Source organism: Curcuma longa, chromosome 17 (genome assembly GCF_044706935.1).
Source record: "Curcuma longa cultivar G26 ecotype Majalengka, Jawa Barat chromosome 17, ITB_CL_G26_1.1, whole genome shotgun sequence".
In the NCBI taxonomy this organism is placed as follows: domain Eukaryota; kingdom Viridiplantae; phylum Streptophyta; class Magnoliopsida; order Zingiberales; family Zingiberaceae; genus Curcuma; species Curcuma longa.
Window position 1 is genome coordinate 8,321,415 of NC_133877.1, and position 10,958 is coordinate 8,332,372.

Genomic DNA, 10,958 nt, shown 5'->3' on the forward strand with positions numbered 1-10,958 from the left:
CAAGTATCCTATGTATTAGTTTCCCTAAAGTAGGAGTCAGCCTCCCATTGCGTATTGGTACTCTTCGGGTGATCCGCTTCTCCTTCTTCTTACGAACTGAATTGATCCCTTATTTTCAATGGAACGGAATCAAGATTCACCTTTTATCAGATATAATCGACTGGTATATAGTATAGTGTTTTATAATTCCAATGCGATAAAAGAAAGTGACATAGTGTGACGTTTGATTTATTGATCAAGGGCTATTGGAATGGCTTTGCCTTGGTATCGTCTTCAGACTCTCGTATTGAATGATCGGTCGACGGTCCAGATAATGCATACTGCCCTAGTTGCTGGTTGGGCCAGTTCGATGGCTTTATACGAATTAGCGGTTCCCTCTCACCCCGCTCTCGATCCAATGTGGAGACAGTTCGTTATACCCTTCATTAGTCGTTTAGGGATAACCAATGAATGGGGTGGTTGGAGTCGGGAACTATAATCAATAAGTGCCAGGTCTTTGGTCTGGCTGGGGCAGTCTTTTCTGCTTTCTGCTTCTTGGCAGCTATCTGGCATTGGGTCTATTGGGACCTAGAAAGATTATGCGATGAACGTACGGGCTCTTTCGATTTGCCTAAGATCTTAGGAACTTCGAATAAGAGCTTTGGTGTCCGATCCTTTTGGACTAACCGGAAAAGTACGACCTCTATGTCCACCATGGGGCGCGGAAGGCATTGATCCTTTGATTCCCGGAGGAATTCCCTCTTGCTCCGGGTACATTGGGCATATTAGCGGGCTTATTCCATCTTAGTGTCCGCCCGCCTCAACGTCTATACAAAGGATTGCGTATGGGCAATATGGAAACTGTGCTTTCCAGTAGTCTTGCTGCTCTTTTTGTTGCAGCTTTCGTTCTTGCTGGAACTATGTCGTATGGTTCACCTCCAATCGTTGGTCCCACTCGTGATCAGTGGTATCAAGGATACTTGAAGCAATCAAGATAGCGAAGAGGCCAAGCCAATTCCCGAATAATGAGCTTATTATGATTACATCGGTCATAATCCGGCAAAAGGGGGATGATTCATAGCTCGGTCGATGGATAACGGGGATGGAATAGCAGTTGGATGGTTAGGGCACCCTCTCTTTAGAGATCAAGAAGGACGCTAGCTTTCTTTATATCCCGTCGTCTGCCTACTTATTTTCATACATTTCCGGTGGTTTTGGTGGATGTAGAGCTGATCTTCCTTTTAGTAGAGCTGAATGTGTTGAACGTCTCACTGTTGAGTTCTATGGTGGCGAAGGAGTCAGTTATAGTGATCCAGTGACCGTTATCAAATATGCTAGACGTGCCCAATTAGGTGAATTAGATCGGGCTACTTTGCAATCAGACGGAAGGAGAAGGCCCCATCGGATAGCCACGTCACTATCGCCAATGTATATTAATGGGCCTCGTCGCTATCGCATTTCGTCCCCTTTTTGTCGTCTTCTCTTTCAGTGTTTTTCCACTCTCTTTAACCCCAGGCTCCCCTCTCTTTCTTTCTGGCAAGTACCTCCCCGCTCTACCAGTGCTAATTGCATGCTTTGCTCATTCACACAGGGCAAGGAAAGAGAGATTAGCATGGGATTCGATTGCTGGTTTGATTACTCGGCTTCTACCAAGAGATCGTGAGCTACTCGATCACATACTCAACGCAGCGCTTCTTTCCGCGTTATATCGCACATTCTCTGTCGTACTCACTTTGATTCTGCGTAAGGCCTAGAAAAGGGGATCCTGCACATCGCGCTACCTCAGTCGAAAGCAGAGAGAACTCTTTCCATGTTAGACTGCTGCTTCTATCCGCTGCAAAATAGTGAATGTCGTTTAGCTGCGCCTACGAAACTACGAAAGATCTTGCGCGTCGTTATCACTCGCCCCATTCACTCTGATCTTGCTATAGGAACTGTGGAAGAAACTACAAAGAAAGCTCTTCACGGGAGCCATTCGAGTGACTGTCAATAAATGAGTTGTCATCGGGCTGTCCAAAGAGTCATCGGTAGGCCGCACCACGAAGGCTGAGCTCATTCGGTAGGGTTTGAAGATTGATGTAGCTGGTTCGTCACTAGTTCTTCCATTTCTCCCTCCCGAGGTCCCTTAGGTCTCATGGGGTCTAAGTTCATTCCAAGAGGACTACTTTCATTTATAAGCAGGCACCCCCTCCTGTAAGTGGGCTAAATCCGACCGTACGGGAGCTGCGTAATGCCGTATTAGCTTTCGTCTGGTTTAGTTAGATGTGAGTCCCGTACTCAACGTTTAAGGTTGGATCTCCCGCTACCCTCTTCCTCTCCTCTTTTTCGTGCTCAAAGAGAATATGAAAATAGAAGCATGGCACTTTTCTGTGTTTTCTTTAGTGCTCAAAGAGAGACTGAATCTTGATACTTGTCATCTTATCTTTTCGATTGCCCTCAAATGCAACGAAAAGCTTATAGAGTGGCTTTAAAGAGAATAAGAAAATGCTTCACAGCACGAAGCTTAAAGCTTAAAGACCCTTTCCCGAGTCCCTGAAAAGCACAGTTCTGATTCTCTTTTCGCACTTTGCAATTGGCAATAAGAGGAAGCAATTTGAGTGCTAGTTAGACTCTAGGGTGCTCTGTGACTCGACTTATCAGATGATCTTTTCTTTCTTTAGCGACGTTTCGATCATTTGATTCTTTAAGGAGTGAGAACGACACGACGTCTCAGCAGCCGGGACGAGGATCAAACACACTGTTAAGATTCGAAGCAGTCGTGAATTCCAAGACTTCAGCTGCAGTCGTAAATGGTATCGAGAGAGCCGAAGCTGACCTTAACAATGGGAGTTCGGAGCGCCTGGCATGGAATCGGAATGTCTCGGAAGGAATGTACGTGGAATGATGGAAATAGGCCTATCTTATCTTTAGGAAGCAATGGTCTCATTATAATTATAGTATAGATGGATACGCCATCTAAGTCCAATTGTCGAGTTTCTGAATGAAATAGCAGAGTCGCCACCTCGGGAAAGAAGATCAATTCCGATCGCCTAAATTATAGTAAGGGGAAGTCGAAAGGTAGAGAGCGGGCCGGGGCTTAGACATAGCGGCAGTAATCCAGATGCGAAGTCGCAGCACCAGGACAGGCAAGAGACAAAGAAAGATCATCAAATCTCGGAATTCATCCAGGAAAGCCAGCGAGCGGATGGAGGAGGGCCCTCTACTATTAGAGCAGGTACGGATGCTAACTACTCTTCCCTTCCTTCCTTAATAATATAACCCGGAGCAGACAAGCGGAACGGAGTGGAGCGCGGCAGATTGAGCACTCCGCTTATTCTTAAAGTCTCGCCTATCTAAGCTAAGTTCTATCAACTTCGTTCTGTCAGGCATTTATCCGTCTGTCTGGGTCTGGTGATCTTTAATTCCCGACTTCAGAGTGCTTCGTGCCATCTTCTCCGCCCTGGGAAGATAAAGGATGGGGCCTTCATCATACTAGGGAGAGACTGAAGAGAAACTAGTCGCGGGCATTCATTCGCTCCTCTAGCTCCCGGATAGGTCATGAGCAATGGTTCGGAATTTATATTGATTTTAGGCTTAGTCGTAAATAGCCCCTTTGGCTATTTATCTGTCCAATATATATACAGGGGTAGCAGAGGAACAACTATTATATACAGGCGGATTAGAACTTAATATTATGAATGTAGGGCCAAAGGGGCTATTTATCTCCTTTGAGGTCTCGGCCATTCATTCAGTGCTTCTGCCATTTCTCGCAGGGCTCCCGGACATGAGTCGACTACTGGATCGCCAACCGCCCTAATATAGTTAAATTCCGTCTTTATCAAGTCTCATACTTCCAATAGTTCGTGACTCTTGCTATATTATATGCCAAGCCGGGGACCTCATTTCAAGACCTAAGCTCAGATGTGGGAGGGGACGGTCTTCCAGAAGAATCTACTCCATCCTGGGCTTCTGCCTAATTGGGGTGGTGTGGGATCTCCTCTAACTGAGTATACGAATTGAGCTGAAGCGGGCCGGATGTCAAAAGAAATAGGAAGGACTTGACACCGGGCAATAGCTGTTGTCTCTGTTTTCCTTGGTCTTTTCCGCAACTACTATTCTTGTGGGTGGGTCGGAGGATCCAAAGGTTGAGGAAGGAGGGCACCTAAGTACTCTTGAGCTCATACTTTCTTCATGAATCAGGAGAATTATGCCCTTAGGTCGAGCCCACGTCGCGATGCTCGTACCCGTTCCGTGGGGCCCTGTCCTTCTTGTTGAGCTACGAGCGTATTCTTATAAGTCTTCTCCCGCCTCTGCGTAGCAGAGGAACTTATATTATATACAGGCGGATTAGTCTACGCCTTTGGGGCTATTTATCTCCTTTGGGAATTTATTATAGTATGGCGGAATTTATATTCATTTTAGGGCCATTCACTCTACGGGTCTAAATAAAGTCCCTAAGTATGGCCTTTCTTGTTAGGCTACAATGGAATGCTAACAAAGGAGCACAGTGAGCGGGAGCTGCTATCGAGAGAGCCGAAGCTGACCTTAACAATGGGAGTTCGGAGCGCCTGGCATGGCATCGGAATGTCTCGGAAGGAATGTACGTGGAATGATGGAAATAGGCCTATCTTATCTTTAGGAAGCAATGGTCTCATTATAATTATAGTATAGATGGATACGCCATCTAAGTCCAATTGTCGAGTTTCTGAATGAAATAGCAGAGTCGCCACCTCGGGAAAGAAGATCAATTCCGATCGCCTAAATTATAGTAAGGGGAAGTCGAAAGGTAGAGAGCGGGCCGGGGCTTAGACATAGCGGCAGTAATCCAGATGCGAAGTCGCAGCACCAGGACAGGCAAGAGACAAAGAAAGATCATCAAATCTCGGAATTCATCCAGGAAAGCCAGCGAGCGGATGGAGGAGGGCCCTCTACTATTAGAGCAGGTACGGATGCTAACTACTCTTCCCTTCCTTCCTTAATAATATAACCCGGAGCAGACAAGCGGAACGGAGTGGAGCGCGGCAGATTGAGCACTCCGCTTATTCTTAAAGTCTCGCCTATCTAAGCTAAGTTCTATCAACTTCGTTCTGTCAGGCATTTATCCGTCTGTCTGGGTCTGGTGATCTTTAATTCCCGACTTCAGAGTGCTTCGTGCCATCTTCTCCGCCCTGGGAAGATAAAGGATGGGGCCTTCATCATACTAGGGAGAGACTGAAGAGAAACTAGTCGCGGGCATTCATTCGCTCCTCTAGCTCCCGGACTGCCGCAGAAGGTCATGAGCAATGGTTCGGAATTTATATTGATTTTAGGCTTAGTCGTAAATAGCCCCTTTGGCTATTTATCTGCCCAATATATATACAGGGGTAGCAGAGGAACAACTATTATATACAGGCGGATTAGAACTTAATATTATGAATGTAGGGCCAAAGGGGCTATTTATCTCCTTTGAGGTCTCGGCCATTCATTCAGTGCTTCTGCCATTTCTCGCAGGGCTCCCGGACATGAGTCGACTACTGGATCGCCAACCGCCCTAATATAGTTAAATTCCGTCTTTATCAAGTCTCATACTTCCAATAGTTCGTGACTCTTGCTATATTATATGCCAAGCCGGGGACCTCATTTCAAGACCTAAGCTCAGATGTGGGAGGGGACGGTCTTCCAGAAGAATCTACTCCATCCTGGGCTTCTGCCTAATTGGGGTGGTGTGGGATCTCCTCTAACTGAGTATACGAATTGAGCTGAAGCGGGCCGGATGTCAAAAGAAATGAGCGACTTGACACCGGGCAATAGCTGTTGTCTCTGTTTTCCTTGGTCTTTTCCGCAACTACTATTCTTGTGGGTGGGTCGGAGGATCCAAAGGTTGAGGAAGGAGGGCACCTAAGTACTCTTGAGCTCATACTTTCTTCATGAAGTAGGAGAATTATGCCCTTAGGTCGAGCCCACGTCGCGATGCTCGTACCGCTCCGTGGGGCCCTGTCCTTCTTGTTGAGCTACGAGCGTATTCTTATAAGTCTTCTCCCGCGTTTAATATTTTTTTGGGGGTAGTTTTAGGCAACTTCTCACTATAGGAATGGAATCTCTTTCAACAGGTGCTATGCCTTATTTCATTGAACCAAACAGGAGTCAAGGTTGGATCCCGAGCCCGAGTCCAGAGATAAATCACCCTCACCCTGACGGTGGGAATGGAATTGACTGATCACTTTATTCATATGTTTTCCCTCAAACAGACTACAGAGCTTCAACTACATATGCAACTGGAAGGGAATATGAGTGGAGTTCCGGAGAGAATTAAACATCAAAGTTAGCGTTCGGGTTCTCTCGTTTCTGGTGTTTGAGTCCTCCTAATAGAGTCTGCTGTTCGGGAAAGGAGTTCATTCCAGTTTCAAGAGATGGTTGTTATATTAAGAAACTACCTTGTAGGCGGAGAAAGATCTGAATTAACAGAGTTCGCCGGTCAAAGTTGAATTGAAAAGGTTCAGAAAGGGCTCGGTTCGGGACTCTGAATTCATCCCTACTCACCTGGTCCTCGTCTCCTTCCCTAGGATTCAAAGCCTGGCATCTCTTTCTTATAGTAAGATGCCCAGATAAAGCTATCAACTCACTTAAGGAATGAACTACTCTTTGTCTGAGCATATGAGGCTCCGCTCCTTCTGTAGCTTCAGCTGAGGCCGAGATGCCCTCTGATCCGTACCCACTGCCCTTTCCCGAGCAAAAGGATAAGTTTCATTTGAATTTGATCCCTACCTGCTGATTCAGAAGCAGTGCACGCAGAGGTCCGGGCTCATACCAATATAGCTCATTATGCTTTAGGATGCAAGCACGCCTTGCGAGCCAAGGATACACATTCTGGTAAAGAATCTCGGAGGGGTGGAGCCAGACCATACGAGCGAGCGAAAAGAAAGACAGAATCAATGTCGTTAGAGGCGAGGTGCGGAGAAGAAGAGACCCGGCGAGTTAGCTTTGGCATGGACTTATTATAAGTACTCTTATTCGGGACGAGGATACGTACGAGGAAGCGGAACTTAATATTATAGAAGGCCTCTGACTCTGATTTCACTCTTTCCAAAAGCACTTAATTCGCGAACAAGTTAGGGAAGAAGCTTGAAAGGGCAATAAGCGTATAGTCCGCTCCCTTCTTTCTTTTTTAAGTGCGCTTCGTCGTCTTGTCGAAAAGAGAAGATGAACACGTCGCTATCGCAGGTCGTGCCCAAAAATATAAGCCAAAAGATTAGTCTACAATAGCCCCAAAGGCTATTTCTCTCCCCAATATATATACAGGGGTAGCAGAGGTACTTATATTATATACAGGCGGATTAGAACTTAATATTATGAATGTAGGGCCTTTGGGGCTATTTCTCTCCTTGGATTAGAACTTATATGTATGGCGGATTAGTCGTAAATAGCCCCTTTGGGGCTATTTATCTCCCCAATATATAGGCTCGGCAGGCAACTAACTGCTTGTGCGTGATAGAGGTCATATCTTATAGAAATGGATAGCGCTCTTTCTTTGGCTCCACTTTTGCTGCCTTCTGCCGCTCCACTTGTCGGCTTCCCTTTGCTCTCTCGCTCGCATTCGATCTGATTGCTTTCCATTCTCTCTTATCTCGCTGACCAGGGATGAGTTTCGCTTCCCAGGCATGAGTTTCGATGGCCTGATCCATAGTAGGCGTGAGAAAACTAGAATAGTATTTAATTACTAAATTATATTCAGTAATAAAACTAGCCCTATAGTTAATTACATGATTAAGTGGCCTTTTAATTAAATGAAGTGAGAAAAGGGCTAGTTTATTACGCTTTTTATCGTGCCGGCTGCATGGGTCTATATTATCTGTGCGGATTTTTCTATTTTAAGATTCGACTCCTTACTATTTAATTGATTGATTGATTACTGAAGTGTGAAGACAAATTTAAAGTCCCACTGCGACTATGGGACACGTGCTATTATTTCTTTAGACTCAGAAGAGGAACATTATCTAGATAGATGAGAAGTTGAGATCCAGTTGCGGATGAAACCGAACAGCTTTCTTCGAGTTACTGTCTCCGCACCTTTCCTCGTATGGGTCTATCTTATAAGATAGCAAGCTCATATAAAACAACTTCTCGTCTACCAACCCTTATAGTTCGAGGGCCTACCAACCCAACCCATAGTTCGAAGGCTTGGAGCGAACGAGAGTGACAAAGACGGACGATCGAAGCCGGGAGAGAGCAGAGAATCAGCGCGAGTATAGGCGAACCCCTCTTCGGCGGAGAAGCTGAGCTGGGAAAGATGCGAAAGGAGCTACAGATCGAGCGACTGTCAGTGCTCTGTTCTCGGAGTAGGTTCTCAATCAGCGATCTTGGTTCAGTTCAATCAATAAGATCTTGGGTCTCTTTCCTTATAATCAATGTAAAGAAAGGGGAGAGTGGAAGCGGCAGTTCACAAGTCTAAGAGAGAAAAGGAGTGGCAATGAAACGAGTGCGAGTGATATGATAGTCATTTCACGAGTGAGAAATTCCTCGGTCCCTAAGAAGAGAAGGCGGAGTCGGCTGATGAGTAATATAGAAAGAGTGAAGTAGATCAGCGGAGTCTCCAGTCCTTGGAGCTCGTAGTCGCATAGCTCGTTCTTGTTCTAACGACTATGAGCCGAGGGTTCTCTATTCGCTGAGAACGTATGAAGCCTGAGTGTCCTATGTTTCTGTAGGATGGAATGAGGTCCTTTCTCTATAGATAGGAATGATTTTCTCTGTAGAATGGAATGAAGTCCTTCTGTAAAGTGGGGGGTCTCAGAGCTTGAACTTATAATGCCGCGATGCCAGACTTACTATAATAAGACGCGGCCATACTAGTCATCTTTCTCGAACTGCGATGCGAGCGCAAGAATTTAGCATCTCTTGTCTTGTTCTCTACTCTCTCGTCTCGTACGGTCACCGCATCTAAAGTAGCCTTGATATGGAAGGGAGTACTATATTTTATATAGGAAAATTCAGTCTAGGCTGGCAAAGAAGAAAAAGATTGACTGAAGGCTACTCTCACTCATACTACTAAGAGAAAGGAATGCTATGCTAAGGACGCCCCTTTTCTTTTATCCAAGAGCAGTGCAGTTGGTGAATAAAAGAGTTCCGGCTCAAGCCTCTCTTTGAGTGGAACCTTCCCTTCCTCTAATTCCATTAACTTAAGCGCCACGAACTCCTTGCTTAGAATCTGAGGAGAGACCCGTGCTAGCCGAAGACAACCCATATACGATTCCGTGTAATTGCTCCTATTGTAGAGATAGCGAGATAGCCCTCCGGAAACAAGACCATTCAGAGTAGAAGCTGCTCCTTATGCGGTTCATTCTTTCTCTTACCCATTCCGGAAGTAAGGATAGCTCCCCAGATCCATCTCATACTTGGGCAAGAAGCATCAAGGGATGAACTACGCACTGCACGCACGGTCAAGGGCAAAAGCAAGGAAATTACTTGTATGGGCGGTATCCTCATTCAATCATGCCAACTGAAAAAGGCAGGACTCTCTCTCTATACAAGTAATTTCCTTTTATCAAGGTGCTACGCGAAGTTCAACCTGATATGAGCTCTACAGCATTTGTCTATCTTTTTCCTCATATCGACAATCCTTGTCAAAAAGTGCTAGCGAGCTGACGAATCTGCTGCCCGATACCCAAAGCAGATTTTTATTTTCATGAAAGAGAACCGCCCCATTCCCTTATATGAGTCTTCCTAGTGCCAAGGACCAGTTCAAGTTGGATAGCCAAAGAAAAGGATCTCGCTAAATACTAAATAAGGACGCTCCTGTGTACCAACGAGACCTATAAGTTCTTTATATACACTAGTTGGTGAGTGAGATTGAGGAGAACTGGGTAGACCGGTTTCTTCTACCTTCCTCGGTAATATGTGGGCATAGGAATGTGATGTCAGCCACTCCGCTCCGTGGGCATAGGCATGCCAGCCAATCAAACCGTTAAGACAGAGAATCCCGAGCAATGGGAATAAGACGGCCAGCTCACTAGGTTCATAGAGTGCAGTCAGCCAAGACGAGAGGCCATCGAACTCGGCGAGCTTCTTTTCCTTTATGCGAATGCCATCCTTACATGCCATGTTACTAATCTATCTCTTGCTTTTCATGCACTCTTCTAGCTAAAAAGCTTGGCCTGTCACTTCGTTCACTCCTACTTCGCAACATTTCCTTTGACATCAATCAGATCTTTGAACAAGAGCTTCATCGGATAACTCAGAAAAAGTAAAAGCTCGGAGCCTAGAGGCAATGGATCTCTAGTAATTGTATCTCTAGTACAGTCACTCCTACACAATAATAGAAAGTGTCAGAATCTCATCGCTTAGGAAGGGGCCGGTGGATTGGATTCAAATTAAGTGGGCTGGCTATGCTCTACTGTCCGGTGTGGCGAGGGGAAGAATCCACTTTATCTCTAGGAAGGTGCATCTGATCGAAGAGATCTTTCTGTTGAAGAATCTCAGCTTAACCAACTGGACTCAAGCTATCTCGGCCCTTCGTCGTTGAGTTTCTTTGACAGAGGTCTCGGACGGATAGGAGGATCCGTTCTTGCAGGGTTCGGAAGCGAGTTTCCCTTGTTTCTGGCTCTCCAGTCCGTGCTTCATTCTGATTATGCCGACCCGGCCTCTGAAGAGAGTCAAAGCAAGACTTCCTCGTCGAAGAGTTTCGGGAAAATTCCTTGTCTCTTCCTTTCCTTTGAGCTCTCGTGCGAACCACTGAATCTTCAAAGAGAGAGACCCTACGAAGAACTACATTTATATAAGACTTTATATAAGCGTCAAAGCAAACTCGGCAACTAGGTCTGATCCGGGAAAAGGAGCGAACTAAACTAAAGTGACGCGTGCGAAAGCTTCTTAATTCATTCTCGCGGCTGGGCTCCTCATAAAAGTAGTCGTCCGAGACCTAAGGGACGCTTGGATAAAGATCATTTTCGCCAAATATATATACAGGTCGCGAAGATCAATCCTGCGGCGTGCAGGGTCTCTTAGCCCTTAACGAATAGAGGAGTCTG

The 10,958-nt window shown here is 45.7% G+C and overlaps 1 pseudogene; it reads left to right on the forward strand.

Annotated features, from left to right (window-relative positions):
* Positions 1-250: 250 nt before the first annotated feature.
* On the forward strand, positions 251-1,972 carry LOC141848338 (photosystem II CP47 reaction center protein-like; annotated as a pseudogene).
* Positions 1,973-10,958: the final 8,986 nt, after the last annotated feature.